The sequence below is a fragment of the Gorilla gorilla genome, chromosome 1 (assembly GCF_029281585.2).
Source record: "Gorilla gorilla gorilla isolate KB3781 chromosome 1, NHGRI_mGorGor1-v2.1_pri, whole genome shotgun sequence".
NCBI classification, from domain to species: Eukaryota; Metazoa; Chordata; class Mammalia; order Primates; family Hominidae; genus Gorilla; species Gorilla gorilla.
In genome coordinates this window covers 33843308-33867488 of record NC_073224.2, presented here as the reverse complement: position 1 = coordinate 33867488, position 24181 = coordinate 33843308, and the positions used below count along the sequence as shown (strand labels likewise).

Sequence of the window (24181 nt, the reverse complement as noted above, 5' to 3'; positions counted from 1 at the left end):
ACTTTATATTTTCAATGCATATATAATAAAATTTAATTCAACACTTTTAAAGGGACAATTTTTGTAGTGTTATCAATTCTAAAACTCCTCACCCCCAGATTTAGTGATCAGGATAGGAAAAAGTGAGAGGTTTTAACTCAGGGTAGGTGATATAAACACTTACAGCATATTGAGTTCTCACTATAAAGTGAGGCATGGGTCAAAAAGTATACTTGTCATTGGAATAATCCAAGGCAGGCTTAAATTCCTTCCTTCACTGGCTACCCAGAGGCTTTTAACATTAGCTTCAAATAAAGTGGTTCCCAACTTAGGAACGGAGAGAAGATTGTGCCAGAATATATACATAGTGGTATTTTCTATTGTAATTCTGACACTTAGCTTAGTGAAACAATTTGTTGGACCCAGAAAGCACCAACAGACAATGAAAACCAATGTTCAAAAGAAAAGTTTATTTATTTATACTCTAATACATGCTGTGGACAGAAACAGCAGCTGGGCTTCTTTTCTAATAGCTGCAGAGCCTGAGTCTGCACTTCTGTGGTTCTGAAGGTTGTTAGTATACTCCTCACACTCTTACAGATTCAGGTCTTGCCTTTCTCAGGTGTTGAGAATCTAGCACTTGATAGTCTCTCAGCACGGGAATGCTGGGCCTAAACTAACTAGTATTCAGGTCCCAGGCGCTTCCTATAAGTTGTGCGTCCATTAGCAAGTTACCCTGTCTAAGCGTTGGTTCCTCACCAGTAATATGGTAGAAAGCACCACTCTTTCAGATATTTGCTTCTGCCCTGCCAAGCTGTTGGCACTAGAGATCCATCACTATCTAGAGGCAGTGCTTGGACCAGTGACAGGGGTCTGCTAAAAACCTCTTTCTCTTAGAAGAGGGAGATAGGCACTGATCTCCTGCACATGCACCTGCCTCATGCCTGAACTGAGTAGTAAACCACTATGTTCCACGTAGGCAATTGACCATAGACAACTTCACCTACCAGATTGCTCTTGTCCTGGCAGTGCCTTGCTCTCTCTTGCCCCCAGGGTTATATAGAAGCTGTTTCCTCTGACAGAAATATTCTTCCCTCTCAAATCCTCCCTCCAACTCCCATCCCCAACTCATCCTTCTTGGTTTACTCCCATTCTTTCTTCAGATCTCAACCCAAACATCTCTTTTCCAGGGAAACCTTCTTTGATCTAGATAGACTAGGTTTAAGTCTCTCAGCAGTTGAGTCCCGTAAGAACCTGTGCTGCAGTGGTCAATCGCAAATCACTGCAGCCTCAACCCCCCGGGCTCAAGTGATCCTCCCACCTCAGCCTCCTGAACAGCTGGGACTACAGGCACTCACCACCATGCCCAGCTAATTTTTAAATTTTTTGTAGAGATGGGCTTGCGCTATGTTGCCCAGGCTGGTATCAAACTCCTGGGCTCAAGTGATCTGCCCACTTCGGCCTCCCAAAGTGCTAGGATTACAGGTGAGAGCCACCATGCCTGGCCTGCTTCTCTCAATATAGCAGGCATCGCAAGTGCAAATATTTAATATCTGTTTTCTCTGCTAGATTTTAAACTCCAGGGGAGCAGGAGTCATGCCAGAGATCTCCAGGACCTAACCCTGAAACATAGTAGATGCTCAATAGGCCACTGTTGGTTTGAGTTGTTAACTTTAGTGGTGATGCAAACATGCATATATATTTGGAGTATGTTGAGTGTTTGAAGACACAGTATGCAGAAATGGGAAGGCAAGGTGAGGGTTTAAGAAAGGGTTCAGCAGAAAGGTCTTTTTACAGCTTATCTTTTTATATGAAAAGCTTCACACATTGAAGGAGTCAGATGGCAGAGTAGTGACTGAAGGATTCAGAGTTGAACAGCTGAGTACTCTGCCCATGAAGTTCCTTAAGGAACCTTTGCTGAATATGAGACAGAACAAAAACACTCAGTGTCACAGAACAACCTCTACTCATCTGTGGTTGGTAAAAATGGATGGAAACGGAAAGTATTTGAATCCTGGCCATTGTCCTGTTTGGCCAGGACTCCAGAGAAGCCATTTTACATGCTCAGCACCTGCCTTTCTTCTTTGGTGAAAATCAAGAGGCAGAGGCAGACAGTATGTTTATGGTAGTGACAGCTGTCTTCTTTTTTATACTGGGAGGGTAAAATAATATAGCTTATCTTTAAGTGTGAGAAAGCCAAATACAAGAACAAACTTCTTGATTCTAAAGAAGAGATTCTCAACATGAGTGAGAGGATTGAAAAGGAGAGGAGGAAGTGACTTTGGTTGTAAAAAATGTGTACATTTTATCACAATGTTTCAGAAAATTGATTGATAGGCAGGTTACTTTATTTTTCCTTTTATGTAATGTATATGTAATATTACCTAAAGGTGTGTGTGTGTGTCTGTTTAGGCAATATTACCTAAAGACATTTATGTATGTATGTGTATGTGTGTGTATGCATGCATGCACACTAACGAGAGAAAAATAAAGCAAATATGGAAAAATGTTAATTGGTGAGTCTAGGTGAAGGATATATATTGGTATTTCCTTTCGTTTTCTTGCAGTTTTTTGACAAATTTGAAATTTTACAATTAAAAATATCATCATAATTAATAAAGGCAAATCTTTGAATTTAAAAAACATATTTAGTCCATCCAAGAGGCTATAGAAGCTTTATTTACTGACCTTTACATTTTTCTTCCCAAGATTCCATCTCTTGTCTCACAAGAATGCATTTGAATTTCTGCTGGAGGGACATGCCCAAACCCTCCCCTGTGGCCACCCCTTCCAGACATGGGGCTAGGCCGGCTGAGTCTTTAGAGCCAGTCCACTGCCCTAAAGATAGTGACATTGAAGCCACTTACCAAACGAGGTTATGCATCATCATTCTCCTAGAGGTTTTTATATGCTTTGAAGTTTTAGATAGACTCTTCCTTAGAGGCAGAAGTTTGAACCAGATAAAGCCTCCCAAGTTCCTTTCAATTACAAATTTGTCTGAGTGCTGAAAAGTGAAGGTTTAGAGTCTCTGGAATAAGTATTACAGTTCTCTTTCTCTCCCCTTGTGATTTGACTGCTCAGATTTTTGAAGCTGGCACGTAGCTTTTGTTTTCCTCTGCTTTGTTTTCTTTTCTGTCTCCTGAAAGAGCTGTGCTCCAGTGTCTGCCCGGTAAAGTTGCTAGTGGCAGCATTCCTGGAAGCTCCTTGCTCCAGATGATGTCAGACCTCATGTGACCCAACCATCGCACGTCCGGAAACATTACATCATTCTAGGATGTGATTCCTTTTAACACAGAGCTTGCTGTTATTGTGCTGCTGCTGTTGCTGCTGTTGTTGCTGCTGCTATGAGCAGTAAGCCATAACCTCAGGCAGAGGCTGCTTTGTACAGATCAGCAATAGACTCACCTGAGGATCATGCTGTACCCCAAAAAATGCAATGACTTCTGGGGCAGGCCACATGCCACGTTAAACATGAATAAAACATTTCATAATTAAAAATCAGAAATAAAATAAAGATGATGATTTTTTTCCTGGCAAGATATGGTAACACGTAGTTCTAATTTTATTGAGTTAGATATTTGGGCATGTCAGGTTCGCATTATGTGGGCAAATGGGCCTGTGAATGGTGCCTGCTGATTGGCTGAAGGAAACTCACCCTGAGTGTGTAATTCTCATAGGTATATGAATGGGACATGAAACCCATAGAGGGCCATTAAAAGAAGACAAGGCAGGCTGGGCACAGTGGCTCACGCCTATAATCCCAGCACTTTGGGAGGCTGAGGTGGGCAGATTACTTGAGGCCAGGAGTTCAAGACCAGCCTGGCCAACATGGTGAAACCCTGTCTCCACTAAAAATACAAAAAAATTAGCTGGATGTGGTGGTGCACACCTGTAATCCCAGCTACTCAGAAAGCTGAGGCATGAGAATCTCTTGAACCGGAGAGGCAGAGGTGGCAGTGAGCTGAAATTGTGCCACTACACTCCACCTGGGCGACAGAGCAAGACTGTCAGAAAAAAAAAAAAAAAAAGACAAGGCATTTATGGCTGAGCATGGTGGCTCACACCTATAAGCCCAGCACTTTGGGAGGCCAAGGCAGGAGGATCGCTTGAGGCCAGGAGTTCAAGACGATCCTGGGAAACATAGCAAGACCTCATCTCTACTAAAAATTTAAAAATTAGCTGGACATGGTGGCGTGTGCCTGTAGTCCCAGCTACTTGGGAGGCTGAGGTGGGAGGATTGCTTGAGGCTGGGAGATTGAGGCTGCAGTGAGCCTTGATTGCACCACTGCGTTCCAGCTTGAGTGACAGCACAAGACCCTGTCAAAAAAAAAAAAAAAAAAGATATTTGTAATTCATATCACTTCAAAATAATTATACAAGCAAAATCTTAGCGGTGAAGGGAGTAGAGGAATATTCAATACCCATCGGTAAGGACCCTTATAACAACAACAATTTAAAAAACAACCATTTCTTGAGCTCTTACCATGTGCCCAGACACTGCGTCAAGCAAACTCGTGGCCTTGCTAACAGCATGACTAAGTAGAGTGCCCTTTGCTTTAGAGTGGTCTTAACCTTGTGTCCTATGGGTGTCCCATCAGGGTCCAGTTGACCATTGCTCCCCACGCAGTAACACTGAGCTCTACTGGATCACCCCCTTGCTATTCGGAGCAATTCAAATGCATCTGCACTTGCATCAGTGCTTCCTGGAGACAAGCTCAGGCCCAGGAGAGAGGGCATCGGACAGTCAGTGGATCTTAGCAGTCCTGCAGGCACCCAGCCATCATGGCAGCCCTGAGGAAAGCAGATGACTATTAATCTCATTCAGGTTCACTGGGACTGTCAATCAAAATGACTTTTGTTTTTATCTCCTCTGAGCAATAAGCCTTTGGTGTCTGCCATCTACACAGCCTCCTGCAGTGCTCACCTCCTGTAGCACTTCATGTTGCATCCCCACCTCTCACCTATATGCTCTTCCCCGAAACTTCCTCCCTTTCCATCCCCAGCCCACCCCCATGTGTATTTACCTCAGTCTTTTAAAACTAGATCAGGAGTCCAGGAAGTATTTGTTTCCTTTTTCACTCAACTGTTGTGTTCACCCTTGCAGCTTTCCCAACTAGCTGAGCCCCTCTGGATCCTGCCTGTCTGCCACCCTGGTCTCCTAGCAACCCTCCGCTCTGCAGTCTGGGAGGTGGATGTGTCAAAGGGAGTCTGGGCGGGAGAGGTGAGAATGCAAAGAAATCTCTCCCCTTCTAGGCCCTGAAGTACAGAATCGCTGCTTCACAGTAATGAATATTTCAGAAGAAGAGATTCGCTTCCCCTGGCATAGCTGAAACAGGCCTAAGGGTAACAAATAATTTGCTAAGGAGGGCAGGGGTTCCTTTGTGCCAGAAGCAGAGATTTGTATTTGAAAGATACTTAATGATACTGCACGTGGCTTGCCCTAAGGACTAATGAAAAAACAGTGAGTTAAATTGTGATATCTTTTTGATATAAGAACAGAGAGGTCAATGCCATTCATAGGGGATGCATTTGAGCTGTTCTTTGATAATAATGTAATTTTAGAGCCAGAAGGTATCTTAGGATCATGTTGTCCAAGTATCACTTTTTTTGTAACCTGATAAACTAAGGCCCAGCGAAGTCAAATGTCTCAGCTGGGGGTCTTCCAATAAAAGAAGAATGGGGTTGGGACTGGACCCCTCTCTCCCAAGGCTCAGTCTGGTGCTCTTTCTATCACCCCATGCTGCCTTCCAGAGTCAGTGTAGACATGGCATACTAGCTCACATCACTCAAAGGTACAGGTTGCAAAACAGCTGGATATTTGGGGAATAAGTCTTGTGTTGTAGACAGCAAAGAACTAACTAAGCCACCTGACCTGTGCTCTTGGCCTCAGTAGCAACTTGTCCTTCCTGGTTGAGCTGACCAAGACAGACAATAGTGAGGAAATACATAAAGCTGATCACTAGTCACCCATAAGGTTTATACTGAAAGACTGACTTCAGGCTTATCCATCCTTAGTTTAGGGTCAGAGGAAAGGCGATATTACCCTACACCCACAGTGACTACAGACAAACTGTTAACCTAAAACAGGGGGTATTTTTTGGTATGTTTGGTCTCTAGAATTTCTTATCAAAATTCTTCACTGTGAATGATAAAAATCTAATTCCAACTATCTTTAAATAAAAGAAGGGAATTGACAGGCCCATGTAGCCAGGCATAATAAAGTAGGGTAACTTGAAGAACCTGAAAAAAGATGTTGGCTCCAGGGCTGAAGAATTGGGATCATGATTCAATTCTACATCCAGCTTTTCTCTCTGAGTCTCTGCTTAACTGTCTGATCTGCTCCTATAGCAGGTCTTCTTTGTTTGGTTACAAAGATAGTCACAGTCTTCTAACTTCATATCCTTATGGTACCATGACCCCGAGAAAACACCACTGCTTCTCTTGTTTCTAAACTCAGAAATCTCAGGGAAGGACTTTAATAAAGTCAGCTTGAGTTTTTACCTTCCCCTGAACCATTACTAACTGGGAAGGAATGGAGAGCTGTGATTAGCCAGACCTGAAACTGGCCCCTGCCTCTGCAAAGGGAGTGAGGAGGAGGGAGGGCAGTTACCAGAATAAAGGGTGATGAGAAAGCTTGCTTGGATGACAAAAAGACAATAGCTAGCAACATCCACTACATCTTGTTTTCCACAAGTGGTGGAATTGAGCATAATTTCCATTACCTCTTGCTATTTCTCCCTTTAGCCCACAAACATATGTGTGGCTATGGACCATTCATAAATCAATGTGGATAATTGCATTGGTGGTCCAAGGAATTCTTGGTGAGTTAATCAGACTTGTCAAAATTGATCCATAGCTGGCTGGGTGTGGTGGCTCATGCCTGTAATCCCAGCACTTTAGGAAGTCGAGGCTGGCGGTTCACCTGAGGTCAGGAGTTGGAGACCAGCCTGGCCAACATGGTGAAATCCTGTCTTTACTAAAAATACAAAAATTAGCCGGGCGTGGTGGCAGATCCTTGTAATCTCAGTTACTTGTGAGGCTGAGGCATGAGAATCACCTGAACCTGGGAAGCAGAGGCTGCAGTGAGCTGAGATCATGCCACTGCACTCCAGCCTGGGCAATAGAGCAAGACTCAGTCTCAAAAAAAAAAAAAAAAAATTTGATCCATATCCGTAGACCAGACCCTGCAAGAGTCCTCCAAGGACTGCAGGGCGGGAGGCAGTATGCTGGAGGAGAAAGCACAGGATCTGGGGTCTAGGCCTAGTTTTGTCACTGACCAAGTCTGTAGCCTTAGGGACTTGTTTAGAAAATGGGAGAAGGTGGCCCAGGAAGTCATTAAGATCCATCTAACCCTAATATCCTACAGGTGCAATTCAGGTGCAGCAGCAGAGCAGGTCACTGCCCCCTCTAGTGGTTCATTTAAAGCAGGGAAGGAGCTCAGGTAGTCTCAATTTCTCATCAAAAGGAGGAATAACTTCTCCACAGAGCCTGACAGGCACATTCCCAAGGAACGAAGTTAAAAGGCAAAGTTCTGAGGGCAGAAGGACTCCACTGCCTTATCAGTCCAAGCCCTGGAGAAGTGCTAAAAATAGGAAACTGCTCTCCAAAATGGAAATGTGTAGCCACCCTGACATCTACTCCCCAAGACATCATGGGTTCAACCAGTAGGTGGTAGGAATTGGAAAGTGACAGTAGGAAAAAAAAAAAAAACACAACAAAACAAAACAAAAAAACACCAGTTTGGAAAGGATGTAAATCACTATGTACAGTAGAGGGTGAGAAAAAGAGGGAGACTAGTCTCAAAAATGCTATTGATCAAAACTCATTTATTCCAGAAATGTTTACTGAGCATCTATTGTGTCCTAGGCATTGATTATAAATAATAACACTGAGAATAAGAGAATGTTACAGACTTCCTGGGGGTCTTATTCCAGTACAGAACACAAACATTACATAAATAAAAGTATAGTAAGTGCTATAAAGTGGAAACCTAAACCTAAGGTGTTCTCTGAACTCATAATAGGGGGCCCAGACCTTAGCTTCGGTATCAGAGAACGTATCCCTGAGGAACTGATCTCTAAGCTGAATTATGTGAGTACTAGGGGGTACCAGGTTAGTTGTGTGGGGTAGACAGTAAAGAGAACAAACTGTATGCACATTGTTTGTGAGAAATAATTTAAATTTTTTGAAAACATTATTTAGGCCTGGCGCAGTGGCTCACACCTGTAATCCCCCCACTTTGGGAGGCCGAGGCGGGCAGATAACTTGAGGTCAGGAGTTCGAGATCAGCCTGGCCAACATGGTGACACCCTGACTCTACTAAAAATACAAAAATTAGTTAGGTGTGGTGGCGGGTGCCTGTAGTCCCAGATGCTCAGGAGGCTGAGGCAGGGAGAACTGCTTAAACCCAGGAGGCAGAGGTTGCAGTGAGCCGAGATAGTGCCACTGCACTCCAGCCTAGGCAACAGAGTGAGACTCCGTCTCAAAAAAAAAATAAAAAAATAATAATAAACTATTATTACATGCTATGCTCTGGGGATGCAAAGATGAATAAAATGCAAAGTTCTTGCCCTCACAGATAGCAATCTATGAATGACAGAGGAGAGGGTTTGGAGCCAATAATAGCTGTATTCCCAGAAGTCTGTGGTTGCAAATTGAGGATGGTTATGATTTTACTAGAAATGTTGGAGGATATAAAAGATGAACCTTTTCTTAATAAACACCACACTTCAGGGACTTAGACCTTTCTGGACATGCATTTTGACAGAGTGCACGCCTGCAACAGCTGAGGAAGGGAGGCAGCCTGCGTTCTCAAGTGCCGCGTCCCAGCATCCGCATGTCATACTTGATACATGATGCATAAATTAATCACATTGCTTCCCTCAGACTCTTCAGCCTCATCCACTGAATTCATTCAGAATGTGGAATGGATATTGAGACAAGGGGCAGGGAGAAAGCGGTGGCCAAGTAATGCCTGGCACAGAGTAGGTATTAAAAAGTGTTTGCCAAAGGCATGGTTGAATGAACGAGTACACTAATAGCTCAAACTGGTGTTGAACAACTAGATGATGAGAAAGTATAATTGTCCCTCAGAGATCCGAATGAGATTCTGACAGGATTTTAAGAATCAAAAGAAGTCTTTTATTTGAGGCAAAATTAACTTCATGCTTTTTGTTGGCCATTCTCACTGCTCAGCATCCGAGGCTTGAAACCTTCCTGTCTGTAAGCAATAACTCAGACACTGGTAAGTGCGTTCTTCTGTTACTGTAAAGATGAAGAAATCCAGCCCCAGCTCAGCAATGCCTGGGCTGAGGACCACTTATCAAGGTGCTGATATAGAATAAACATTAAAATTCCTCTTCCCTTCACACTTAGACTTTATTTCATGGAGTCAACACGTATATCAAAGACTCAGAAGAGAATATGTTGGAAATTAAATCATTCAAAACATACAGGAGGTCTCATCATTTAAAGGATGGCCATTGATGATCCCTTTTTCACAATTAACTTCTTCTAACTGATGCTCTGTGTGAACTTTCACCTTGAGTTTCTGAAAATGTGGCTGCGCTTTAAGGCTGAAATTTGTGGTGAAAAACAAACTTCGGTTTATTATCTAAAAAAGACTTAAGAAATTTTCACCTCATATCAGTAAGGACTTTTTGTTATAAATAATCAAAAACAACTCCAACTGATTTAAAGAGAATGGAATTCATTAAAATGATATGTGTGTCATAGAATCGCAAGTTAAGGTTGAAAAACCAGACCAGGGCAATGAATCAGGAGTGAAGCCTCAAATCACACCCTAGAACTGGCCCCCTGCAGCCTGCACACCTTCACACTGCAGCCTGCACCACTGACAATGCATTGATTAACTTCAGCAGCAAGTAACAGAGACCCCAAATTACCGACCTTAAATAAGACAGATGTATACTTCTCCTTCTCATGTGCAAGTCTAGAGGTCCAGGACTGATCAGTAAATTCTGTTGCTTGAAGGCCCCAGAGATGCAGGCCCCTTCTATTTTCTTGCTCCCCTATGCTGGGCCTCCACTACTTTAGTTTTCTCATTGTTTATGGTACTAATCCAGCTTCAGCCATCCTGATCCACATTCAAGCCAAAAGAAAAGAGGAACGGATGAAACTCCAGCTGTCCTTTAAGGAAGATCTCAGAAGAGGTCAAGCAACACTTCTAGTTACAGCTCATTAGCCAGAATTAGCCAAACCTGGCCCCCAAGGACACTGGATAATATAGTCTTTATCCTGAATGGCATGTGCCCAGTTAAGAAGAGGTTTCATTACTGTGGATGAAGGAAAGAATAGACAAGCAGCAACCTCTGCCACACATAGCAAGCATAGACACAAAGCACTACCATTACCTCAGCTGTCCCTGTTGGTGCCCAAGAACTCAGGTTTTCTGTAATCCTTGGCACTGCAAGGATCTCCGGTATAGGTGCATGGGATTGGCAGGGCAAAGGTCATATGCCTACACCCCAGTGAAAGGCAGTTTGAGAAATGAAGTGTCTGGCCTAATCAGCATTTAGAGTGGGGAACAGACTCCACATGCCACAATATTCATAAGATATGAAAATGCCCAAACATACAGGGGGTGGAAGTACTGAGTTGCCTAAAAGAATGAACAACTCCTTTTCTTTTTTGCCACCAAGTCTATTTGAATTCTAGATAGACCCTTAAATAATTATAATTCTAGACAATACTGATTGTTCTGTTCCTCATGTGGGATTCCATTGCGAAACTATACAAAAAATATTACTTTTGGCAACGGTTTCCTAGGTATGACACCAAAATCATAGGCAACGTAAGCAAAAATAGACAAATAATATTCTACTAAACTTAAAAACTTTGTGCATCGAAGGACACAATCAACAGTGAAAAGAGAACCTATAGAATGAGAAAACATATTTGCAAATCGTATATCCAACAAGAGGTTAATATTCAGAATCTATAAAGGGCTCCTACAACTCAACCACCACAAAAAAATCAACAACCTAATTAAAAAATGGGCAATGGACTTGAGTAGTCATTTTTCCAGAGAAGATGTACAAATTGATAGAAAAGTACATGAAAAGATGCTGAGCATCACTAATTATTAGGGAAATGCAAATCAAAATTCATACCCATTAGGATAGCTACTACTAAACAAACAAACAAACAAACAAAAACAGAAAATAACCAGGGTTGGCAAGGATGTGGGAAAAGTGGGACCCTGTAGACTGTTGGTGGGAATGTGAAGTGATGCAGCCACTATGGAAAACAATATGGTGGTTTCTCAAAGAATTAAAAATAGAATTACCCAGCCGGGTACAGTGGCTCATGCCTGTAATCCCAGCACTTTGGGAGGCTGAGGCGGGCGGATCGCGAGGTCAGGAGATTGAGACCATCCTGGCTAACACGGTGAAACCCCATCTCTATTAAAAATACAAAAAATTAGCCAGGCGTGGTGGCAGGCGCCTGTAGTCCCAGCTACTCGGGAGGCTGAGGCAGGAGAATGGCGTGAACCTGGGAGTCAGAGCTTGCAGTGAGCGGAGATTGTGCCACTGCACTCCAGCCTGGGCGACACAGCGAGACTCCATCTTTAAAAAAAGTATATATATAGAATTACCCAAGATTCAGCAATTCTACTTCTGGGCATATACCCAAAAGAATTGAAAGCAGGTACTTGAACAGATATTGGCACACTAATGCTCATAGCAGCATTATTCACAATAGCCAAAAGGTAGAAGTAACACAAATGTCCCTATATAATGAAATATTATTCAGCCTTAAAAAGGAAAGAAGTTCTGACACATGCAACAACATGGATGAACCTCAAGGACATTATGCTAAGAGAAATAAGCCAGTCACAAAAAAATGAATACTGTATGATTCCACTTACATTAGGTGCTTAGAATAGTGAAATTCATGGAGACACAAAGTAGAATGGTGGTTGGCTGCCAGCGGCTGTAGGTAAAGAGAAATGGAGAGTTGTAAAATGGTTCAGCTGCAATGGAAAGCAGTTTCAGTTTTGCAAGATGTAAAGAGATCTGGATATTGGTTGCACAATAATGTGAATGTACTTAACACTACTGAACTGTACATTTAAAAATTGTTAAGATGGTATATTTTATGTTATGAGTATTGCATTATAATTTTAAAAAATACTAGTACTACTTAGTACTATTTTCCTGGTGTACACAGCAGTGGGCAAGATTTTCAACTCCCTTGGCATATATCTTGCACAGAATGTGAAACCACTTAGCACAGAGACAAATGATAAAAACTGTGGCACACAACTGAAATCATAGAAGTCTTTGCTCTTGAATGAGAAAAAGGGGCATTTTTTTCTTTAATTCAATGGAATTTATCTTTTATGGATATAGGGAATAAGATTTTTCCACTTAATTAATTATAGTTTTAGTGTTCTATGAAGGGTTAATTCACCTTTCTCTTTTATAGAAAAAAAAGTTCTGGAATTCAAATATAAGCATATGAGTGAGCCAGACCCATAATTCTCAGAAACATGCAACTGTAGGGAATAAAAGCAAGTGCAACTTACCAATCCCATTACTACCTGAAAGTACCTAGCAGTAACTATCATTTGCATCATGTTTTACAGGCTACAGAAAGCTGTCACCAACTATATGTTATTTCATTTGAACTTCTTAATAACCCTAAGAAGTAATTAAACAGGTATCATTTTTCCTATTGACAGGTGAAAACTATGGATGTCAGAGGATAAATTACATATCCAGAGTTAGAGAATAGCAGAGAGGGTAAATACTAAAGCCAGAAGGCAAAATCTATTTCCTTCAATCACATTATGATGTCTCCTTAGCACTTAGAAGAGCAAGCTGATTAATACAAAAAGCAGGCAAGGATCCTATGTCTTTTAAACATATGTACTGATTTAATTTTCATTCAGATTTTTGTGCTTTGCTGTTTCATTATATTTTTTTCCAAAGGAAAAAAAACCTCAAAGTTTATTTTAAATAAAAGCAAAATTTAAAGCTCTTAAAAAGAAATTTGAGAGAGTTCTGGTTCTAGCTACAAGGAAAACTACAAATATCTGACAAACTTTCAGCTATAAGCACGTAGAAATGCTGGATAAAATATAACACATACTCTTTTAAATCATAGCTAAGGGCACCAAAACAAAGGGAACATCACAGGTGATAGAAATGAAAAAGGAAAACTGAAAAACAGAGAAGCAAGCTTATGGGCTGACAGAGACTATGTCAGAGCAACAGGCTGTCTCAGCCTTCGTAATGCAGGGAGCTTTAATGCCCATTTGGAAAATGGCACTTATATCTTAAGCTTGCCCAAAACAGAGTTTGGAACTGAGAACCTCCTTCATAAAACCATTATCCTAAAAGGGCTGCTCCATTAGTGAAAGAATAGTTTAGGAAACAATTCACCTTCCAGCCCCGGGAGTTAATGGGAGTTAATAAAAGAGCTCGTCTGAGTAGTCCTGGCCCTGTGTGGGAAAAAGTCTCCCTGAAAATTTAACTATGGGAATCCACCTCCTCACCACCCCGACAAGCAAGCCAAACAATTAACATATAAATTGGTTCAAGCTTCTGATACTCTTATAACATCTGGCCAAGGCAAACCAAAACCTACTCCAGAAGAGCACACCCTCAACTCAGGCTGCACAGGGTTCTCACACATAAATTTTCCTAAAAATTAGATAACAGTCCAAAATTACAAAACAGATGAAGAAACAATCCACCCTGAATAAGAGTCAGAATAAGATCCCCAAGAATATTTGATATTGAAACAATCTAATAGAAATCATAAAATAAGTATATTTAAATGTATTAAAGATATAAAATAAGAAATTGAAACATAAAAAATAAAATTATACTGTTTAAAAATGGAAGATTTTTTGAAAGAACCAAATGAATTTCTAAAAATTAAAAACATTGTAATCAAAATTTTAAATTACAATAAACAGGATGAATAGTAAGTTAAATATAGCTAGAGAGATAATTTGTGAACTAAAAGGTAAGTCTTACAAAATTGTCCAAACTACAGCTCAAACTAAAGAAAGAGATTTAAAAAAAAAAAAAAAAGGACAGGAGAATGAAAAGTGAAAACCCAGCATATGTTAAATAGAAGTTCCAAAAGGAGATAGAGGCAATTTTGAAAAGCAATGAAGAATTAATGACTAGGAATTTTCTAAGATGAATGAGAAGACATGAATACCCAGGCTCAAGAAGCCAAGAGAATTTTGAAATGTATAATATAAATAAGTTTATGCATAGAAACATCATAAAAAATATTTTCAGAACACCAAAAACAAATAGGTAAACTAAAAGCAACCACAGAGAAAAGATAAAATATCTTCAAAGGAAGAAATATTTCCGGCAGACTACTCAACATCAAATACAGGAGACAGAAGAAAATGTAATACCTTTCAATAATAAAGTAAAGTAACTCTTAACCTAAGAAACTATAACAACTTTATATACTCTTTAAGAGGAGAATGATACTTACACTTTGTCAGAAAACACTGAACGACCTACATTCATGAATCCACAAGGAAAAATACTATCTAGGAATGCACTTTTCACACCTGTAATCTGAGCACTTTGGGAAGTTGAGGCAGGCGGATCACCTGAGGTCAGGAGTTTGAGACTAGCCTGGCCAACATGGTGAAACCCCATCTCTACTAAAAATACAAAAATTAGCCGGGTGCAGTGGCGTGCACCTGTACTCCCAGCTACTTGGGAGGCTGAGAGAGGATAATCGCTTGAATCCGGAAGGCGGAGGTTGCACTGAGCCGAGATCGTGACGCTGCACTCCAGCCTGGGTGACAGAGGGAGACTCTGATTCAAAAAAAAGAAAAGAAAAACAGAAAATTGGCCGGGCATGGTGGCACATGCCTGTAATACCAGTACTTTGGGAGGCTGAGGCAGGCAGATCACTTGAGGTCAGGAGTTCGAGACCAGCCTAGCCAACGTGGTGAAACCCTGTCTCTACTAAAAATACAAAAAATTAGCTAGGTGTGGTGGCACATGCCTATAGCCTCAGATACTCGGGAGGCTGAGGCAGGTGAATTGCTCGAACCTGAGAGGTTGCCGTAAGCCGAGATCGCACTGCTCCACTCCAGCCTGGGTGACAGAGTGAGATTCTGTTTCAAGATAAAAAAGAAAAGAAAATTTAATGCAGATGGAAGGTGAGGGATCTGAAAAACAATGGTTTCTGCCATACTATTTCTATATGTTTGAAGTGTTAAATAATTTTTTCTAATTTTTAAATAATGAATTAAATCCAAATACACAAATCACTTCTCTTTCTACCCATCTTAAGTCCCATATTTTGCTTTTACAGTGAATTGCAGCCCTTACCAGAATCATGTTTTTTTTTTCTCTCAGGCATTTTAGGGATGGTCAAATATTTAAGCAGGATAAGATTATGAAAATAATTTTCTGACAAATAAAATGACTTTTGTGCAAACATGCGTATTCTCCTCAGAATAAACCCCTTGGAGGCAACACAATTTTTCCAAAGCTGGTGGATTGCTTGATTTATATAGCTCCTCTTTTTAAACGTAGTTAAGAGAAATGAAACCTGTAGGGAAAAATTATCTCTGGGTCTACTACTTAAGAAAGTTTCCCTACTTTTCCTCGCTCTGCTCAGCTTCACTATACACCATCTCTTCTTGCTCTCTTACTTGAGGCAAATGACCAATGACCCTAGGGCTGTGGTTTTAAACAAATGTGGCCCACATATCAATTCTGTTCAAATCAGCAAGCATTCACCAAACCCTCACCATATTTTGGGTGCTGAACTACAAGTTGGTTATGTAAGACACAGTCTCTACTTTCAAGACCTCATTAGTTATCAGAAGAAGCAAATACATAAACAAATAACTGCCATATTGTGGCCAGTATTATGAAAGAGCTATGTACAAAATCAAAATTAGGCAGCAATTCCTTCTGAGGAAGAGGTAGTGGGGAAAATGAGAATCGGGGGCTTCAGAGAGTTGACACTTGATTTGATTCTAAAGGAACAGTGGGGATTCTGCAGGCTGACAAGGTGTGTGGATGTGAATTCTAGACCACGGTAATGACATGGACAAAGATAGAGCAGTTGGATAGTGCACAGAACGGAGAAGACCCCAGTGTTCTAGAACACTGGAACATTTTGGAGAAGGCAGTGAAAAGTGAAGGAGGATGGGAGAGTCCTATAAAAGAGAAGTCAATTTGGAAGGGCCCTTTTATGCCATGATAGGTTGGGGACTACAGTTTATTGAGCCTGACACACTGCTAGAAGCTTTTCATAGATTCCCTCATTTAAGGAGCGTGTTAGTTTATTCTTGCATTGCCATAAAGGAATACTTGACACTGGGTAATGTATAAAGAAAAGAGGGTTCATTGGCTGACGGTTCTGCAAGCTGTAGAGTAAGCACAGTGCTCCCATCTGCTTCTGGTGAGGGCCTCAAGAAGCTTCCAATCATGGCGGAAGGTGAAGGAGGAGCACGTGCATCACATGGCCAGAGCGGGAGCGCACAGTGAGTGGGAGGAAGTAGGTGCCGCAATCTTAACTGGATCCTGCAGGAATTCACTCACTATTACGGGGACAGAAGCAAGCCATTCATGGGGGATCTGCCCCATGATCCAATACCTCCCACTAGGCCCTACCTCCAGCATTGGGAATTACATTTCAACATGAGATTTGGAAGGGACACACATCCAATATAAGGGAGTTTGAGCTTCACTGTCTGTGTACTGAGGGACATTCAGAAACAAGGTAGTGACACCATTAGATAAGGAAGGAAGGATGATATAAGTTCATTTGTATCTGCTTGCTTTATTTCAAGGCACAAAGTGGTAATATCTGGGAAAGTGATGGAATGCCAAAAATGTAAAACAGTGGGGGTAGAACCACCCAAATCTGAGAACTGTCTACATTAACTCCAAACTTCTCATTCCTTGTAGGCCCTCCAAGGGATCTAACTGCAACTTATTCCCTTTTTTCTTTGGACTAAAGCAGTAAAAATTTCCTGAAAATTTTACAGACTAATTAGGAAATACCACAGTTGGAAGTGGGCTAACCTGGAACCCCCACCCGGATAGCCTTTTCATTTATACACCGCAGCACCTTCTTTGCCAGGAGATGTGGTATGTTAAAATACAGGAGTCCCTGGGGAAAGAGCTACTAAAGAATAGTGTGAATGTTCCTCTTCGTCCTAATCATCCTATCTCCATCACATTTGCTGTGTACTCACCATGCAGGCCTTATTTAACAAAGACCAATTCCTCCATGTAGCTCTAGCTCTAAAACAGCCCCGGTATTCTGTCTGCATTGATACAACAGTGAGAGGAGAATATTGGACTATGATGGTCTCTACATTTTCAGCTCTAAATTTCTATGATTTTAATAAAGTGCATAATTACTTATCTTTTGTTAAATGACGGTTTTATCTAGCCAAAGGAATTTCATTCAAATTTTATATGTTGTGTGAGAAATGTAACAGAGCATTGCATTATATTTACCAACATCAGGCTTCTACACTGCGTTAATATCAGTTTATTTAGTTAGTTTACATTGAGCCATACACATGCACACCTCCTTAGGGGAAAACACTTCAGAACCTTTGATAAAGTAAATGTTGTTTTTTTAAAAAAATTGATTACAGTGATTGCAGAATTGTTGGTAACTGTACTGGAGAATGAGTACTTTCTATGTATAGGTACTACAATTTATAACTATGAAGCTTTCCTATAAGCAAACCGATTACATGAAAATAGCATAAACTCATGGTTAGATGGTTGCTTTATAAAAATAACCTCATAAGGATTTACTTCGACAATGAGGTCCTCTAAATGCAATCTTGACAGTGGTTTTGTTTTTTTTGTTCCCAAAAGATAATTAATAAACTGGGATGAAATATTCGCCGTATATATGTACACACACACACACACACACACACACACACAAAAGTATGGGACTTGTATCCAGAATATATAATGAGCTCTTACAACTCAACAAGAAAATAACCCAACTTAAAAATGGGCAAAAGCCTTAAGCAGACACGTCACAAAAGAAGGTGCATGAATGGCTACTTAGCACATGAAAATATATTCAACATCATTAGGGAAAAGTAAATTAAAATCACCATGAGATACCCCTAGAGACCATAACAATACCAAGTGTGTGGGTGAAAATGTGGAACAACTGGAACTCTTGCACATTATTAGTGAGAGTGTAAAATGGTACATCCATTTACCTATGAAGATAAACAAAATCTATCTTATGATACAGTAATTCCAGCTCTAGGTATTTACCCAAGAGATATAAAAACACATGTTTATAAAAATGCTTGTGAGCAAAAGTTCAAAATGGCTGTTTTGTAACAGTCCAAAACTGGAAACAACCCAAAGTCCTTCAACAGGTGAATGAATAAACAAATTGTCATGTAATCAAACAAATGGATATTTCTAAGAAATAAAAATGAACAAATTTCTGATATACACAACAATATGGATGAATTTCACAGAGATTAGATTGAGTGAAAGAAGTCAGACGTAAAAGGGTATATACCTGTACTTTCTTATTCCATTTATATGAAATTCCACAGCAGCCAAAACTACTCTATTGGGATGGAAATCAGTGCATTTCTGGGGCAGGGTCTGGATTAGCGTGAGCCAGATTGACCGCAAAGTAGCAGAATGGAACTTTTTAAGGTGATGGAAATGTTCTATATCTTAGTTGGGGTTAAAGTTACATGGGTACATCTATTAAAATTCATCAAACTGTGCACTTAACATCTGCATGTTATTGTATATAAATTATACGTCAATAAAGTTGATTATAGAAGAGTGATCACTGCAGACTGCTGATCATATCTGTCATTTAAGATAAAGGATTTTCAAGACTTCTTTATGTTAGGACTCCTAAGCTTAAATTCCTTCTATAAAACATGTTATGGTAAAATAGAACTTCTTTATAGGGGATGATTTTGTCCTCCAGAGGACATTTGGCAATGTTTAGGGATATTTTTGGTTGTCACAACTAGTTGAAGCTGCTCCTGGCATCTAGTGTGTAAAGGCCAGGGATACTCCTGAACGTCCTACGCTGCACAGGTTAGGACAGTCCCACAACCAAGAATTATCGCGCCCAAAATGTCAAAAGTGCCATGCTGTAGAACATTTTCTGAAAGGCTATTCTACTGTGCTGCATACATAAAAATTAGTGAGATTATTTAATGTTCCCATTAAATGTGAGCAGCTATGTGTTATCACTAGTGTGCAGTGAGTGACCAAAGTAACAGTTTTGCGGTTGACAGGACCAATACATTCTTCATCCCACCTATGCAAAAATGTCAAATTTTTGAAAATGCACTGTTTGCTAAAAGTTGAAATAATAAAATTACAATTTGAGTTTATAAAGTGCATTCAAAAACATTTCAGGGACATATGTACAATATGGTGAGAGGCTGTGCATTTAGTGAAACAGCAACGATACTCTTAACATTTGTGTTCAGAATTCATCTTGACAACCTATTTCAAATGGAAAGAATCCTAATCATACAATAAAATCAGATTTAGGGTATGATAAATAAGTATCTTTGCCTGTAAATGTCTTGCACTATGAATGAGTTCATTTATTGAAACTTCCCAAAGTGCCCTTTTCATATTTATTAGTGACTTTTGTTAAATATTTTATCTATAGATTCATGGTCAATAATACTAAATACTTTAAATTGTAACATATAAAACATTCAAAGAATTTCACTTACTAAGATATTAATGTACGTTAACCAGGACTCCATTTAGCACTGAAATATTTATTAATACATTTATGAATAATTTACTCCCTTGTTTTATCCATTGCTTAACATCTCAGCACTTTTGGAATTTAATTTCTTTGGGAAAAAAAGCTCAAATGGATTTTGCTACTGTACAGAATTTAATGTCATACCTCACAAGAAATATTGTTCTCCAAAGGGTAAGTTTTTTTAGGGAATGTGATTTAGCTAGAATGGCTGAGATCCAGCAAGCCTGCATATCGTAATGCAGTGTCATACACGCAGAGTATACAATGAGTGTTTGAGGATGATGTGATGGTGGGGAGGGAGGAAGGAGGAACAGAATAGATAAATGAAAATAGAATGCAAATGGATGCCAAACGATTAATACTACACAGCTAAATTAGCTAATAAAATGTGAGATAAGGTTACACTTTTTAAAAAATAAAATAAAATATGGGTGGCTCATTTCCATACATAAAATTTATACTGATTTCACATAATCATTAATGATAATAATTTTTAAAACTGAGAGTTGTTATATATACCACAAAATTAGGGTCTTTTATCTGACTAAATAGCAAATCATTTCCTTATCCCAAAGGTTAAGAGACATCTGGTGTGTGAGAGCCCTAGAGTTACTCAAAGCATAAACTAAATAATAGAAGTTTCTTGTTTTTATTCCTTTTCTATGTAAATGATCATTCATTAAGCATTTGGTCATAGTAGCAAAGCTGTTTGAGAGATACATTATTAAAATTACTGGTCTCAAAAGAAATTACTGGACAATCTAAAGGTTATGGCATTTGCTTTTTAAATTCTGCAACAACAAATTATGTATTATTTTGCTGCTTACAAATGATTGTCCATGTTATTGTCTGTTCAAACACAAATTTTATTCAGGATAAATTATTTCTACAGTGAATTGGGTTCTTCAATTTGCTTAGATTTTTCACCTTTTAAAAAGCAGCATTTATTGCCTCCTAGATTTTTTACCATGTACATTATTGTTCAATTGCTTAAGACTTTGTTAGTATGACTAAGGCCATGAGCTACCATAAATTATCTGCAGACCAATTGTGTTTTGAATATAGTTAATTCATGGTTTACATAATTCCTGAGTATTGGTCACAAGTGTCACAATTAAATTTTGTCCTTTAAATAGCAGGTAGATGTATTACTAAAATGGCTGTAATTCCAATAAGATATAAATTACCTAACTGGCAAGAGAGAACCAAATATTTAGTTCTGTGTTACTGTTTGCTATGGTTTATATGTTTGTCCTCTGAAACTCATGTTGAAGTGTAATTGCCAGTCTAACCGTATTAAAAGGTGGGGGCCTGTAAGAAGTAATTAGGTCATGAAGGCTCTACACTCATGAATGGATTAATGCCATTATTGTGGGAGTGTTAGTTATCTTGAGAGTAGGTTGTTAATAAGTGAGCCCAGCCCCTCATGCTTTCTCTTTTACACATGATCACTTGCTCTTCCATCTTTCCACAATGGGATGATGCATCCCAAAGACCCTAACCAGATGCTAAAGCCATGCCCTTTGATTGCCCAGCCTCCAGAACTGTAAGATATAAACTTCTTTTCTGTATAAATTACCCGGTGTGTGCTATTCTGTTCTAGTAACAGAAACTGGACTAAGATAGTATTGTTATCAATAAATAATTTACCTTGACTCTTACAATTTTGGAAATGTTTTTTATTTTCCCTAAACTTTTAAATGCAGAAACGCCTAGGGAGAAGAGAGAGGCCATGACTATTAAAAAATAAGTTATTAGCATAAACTCCACTTGTGATTTTATACAAACTGACTGGCAAGTCTGAATAAAGTATAGCTTTAGATGCTAACCCAACAAACTAAGTAATTTGCTTCAAATACTTCTGAAAAGATCACAGAATGCCTTTTTATTCTTTTCTTCTTAGACCATACTCACTGTACAGATGTAGTTCAGGTTCCATCTCATTGATGCAGGCTCCCTTGGCAATCCCTGGTCGCAGCAATCTCTCCAGACTTAACCACACTTACGTGTACCACTCTTTTTGGATATTAAATCAAATGGGGCCTAGTATTTACCAATGTTGACAGAAAACGTCTTGTCTATCCAATGACAATGAAGGCAGACAAAATCTGCATTTCATATTATTTCTAATATATACTACCCACTGGAGTGCTGGGCCATTTGTTTTTTTCTTTGCTCCCTTCCATGAACATTTATTAACCAATCACCTGTTTGATAAGTACAAACACAGGAGAGAGGAAGAAATTTAAATAAACCATAGTCTGTGCCCTTGAGTCATTTGATGATTTTTGTCCCTCCTTACTTCTCCAGTCTCATGTTAACAGTCTTTTTTTTAGCTCCAGACAGGCTAAACAGTATTTAATTCTTAAATACACTGTGTCTTCTCACTTCTGGAATTTTGAGCTATTTCCTCTGTATCTAAGAATGCTTGGCCTCCTTGCTTCCATTCTACGCTTTATCCCATTTATTTCTGGCTTTGGTCTAGTCTTACCTCACATGGTACTTCCTACAGGAAGCCCTCACTGATCTCCAAAGTGAGCTGACCTTCTTATCTGTTCCTCTGTACTGTTCCCAGCATCGGATTTTCAAAAATGAAGTATAAGTGCCTGTTTATCTGTCTGTCACTGGAGTGTATTATCTATTAGTACACATATGTGTCTCTTTTGTATTGAGTATGAGTCATGTGTATGTTTAGCTCCTGGTACACAGTATATATTTTCAAAATGTGTTGAATGAATGAATGTCACAAGGGTAAACATCACAATTCCTCTCCTTGAGGATATCACCATCTAGTGGGGGAGACAGTAATGCAGATAAATCATAATACAAGAAGTCAAGGTGTTAAGTTTCAGAATAGACACATAGATTAAAAAGCTATGGGTTGGGGGGTGGGACATTCGCCTGTAGTCCTAGCTACTCAGGAGGCTGAGGTAGGAGGATGACTTGAGTCCAGGAGTTCAAGGCTACAATAATGCAGTGAGCCACTATCATGCCACTGCACTCCAGCCTGGGCAACAGAGCGAGACCTTGTCTCTATAAGGAAAAAAGAAAAAGCTATGGGGGTCCAAAGTGGCTAATTTTGCCTGGTAGAGTCGGGCTTTTCACAAAGGAGGTGATATTCGAACCGCGTTTAGAAGGATTTCAAAGTTTGCTCGGTGGAAAAGAGGACAGCAGATCCTCCGTAATTAGCTACGTTAGAATGTTGCAGCATGCCTTTGTGTAGGTCTATAGTCTTGAGTGGTTCAAATCTTCCAAGTGCCTTTCAGTGCAAGAAAGACAGAAAAGAATAGAATATGACCACAAATGAGGGATCCAAGTAACTAGAACAGTGGAAAGGATTGAATTTGAAAAAAAAGATTTTAAAATGCAAGGATTATATATAAGTCAAATTAGTGGCTACTAGCAGGACAATTAACACTGACCACATCTGCTGGAAAGAAATGGCATCAAGAAGAATAAAACACTCAGTCACCTAATGCCAGGCAATGTAAGGAGGGGAAATTGGAGAGCTTAAGAGAGGGAGACACTGAGCAAAGCACTCAAGGGAAACTTCCCTTGCTATGGCATCTAGTAGTCTGTGAAGGTTTCACCAAGGGGGAACAGAAAGTCAACCTTCAACACAAATCTAGAGTCCAGTGTAAATGATCAAGTGCATCAGGGGGACCTGGGCTGGGAACACATCTTGACTCCGGACCTACAAACCCTTGTCCCTACCCTGCAGCTTCTTAGACTGCAAGCAAGATGTGAAAAGTGGTATCAGTGAAGAAAATGAACCCAAGGAAACATTTCTCATATTTAAGCAAACTAAGAAATGTTGCTTAGTCCTTACGTTCTACAGGAAATGAAGTTTGAGAAAATTTAAAATCACTCAGGCCACCTCTCTAGACTCAGCCCCAACCGTAGTGTCACACTTCACATTTTAGAAACAGCTGCTTGTGTTTCTCTGTACACACAAGTTACTGCTGCCCCCCAAGCCTTTTGTCATGATGTTTCTTCTGCTAGGGTATTTTTTTCGTTTCTCCCTTACGCCCTTGTCAGCCAGCTAAAATCTATTCGGCTTTCAAGACTCAGCTCAGATATTACCTCTTAAAAGTCTTTTCTGAATCCCAAGGCCATGGTTTTTGTTCCTGCTCTGTTCCCTGGTAATTATTCCTGCTTGTGTATTGGTAACCCCTACCTTCACTAGTACTGGGTCTTACTTATATTGATGTTCTTAGGGCCTCCAGCCATTCATAGCACCTAATGGGTATCCAGAGAGTAGTTCTTAAATGAGTGAATAAATTAAAGAAGAAACAAAAGTGTTATGGGGAGATTTACTAAGTAATATGATTAGAATTATGCTTCAGGAAGACAAATCTGGCAGCAATGTGTAGGATGATTGAGGTGGGAAGCCCAGACGCAAAGGCAGGAAGACCGAAGAAGC

General features: G+C 39.8%; 1 long non-coding RNA gene across 1 annotated transcript; it reads right to left on the bottom strand.

The window, feature by feature from the left end:
* Positions 1–4197: 4197 nt before the first annotated feature.
* LOC129531921 (uncharacterized) lies at positions 4198–14650 on the bottom strand. Its single transcript, XR_008677402.1, has 3 exons — positions 14470–14650; positions 11870–11934; positions 4198–4296 (listed from the first exon to the last, which is right to left on the bottom strand). It is a non-coding gene; the product is annotated as an uncharacterized lncRNA (long non-coding RNA).
* Between the last annotated feature and the right edge of the window lie 9531 nt (positions 14651–24181).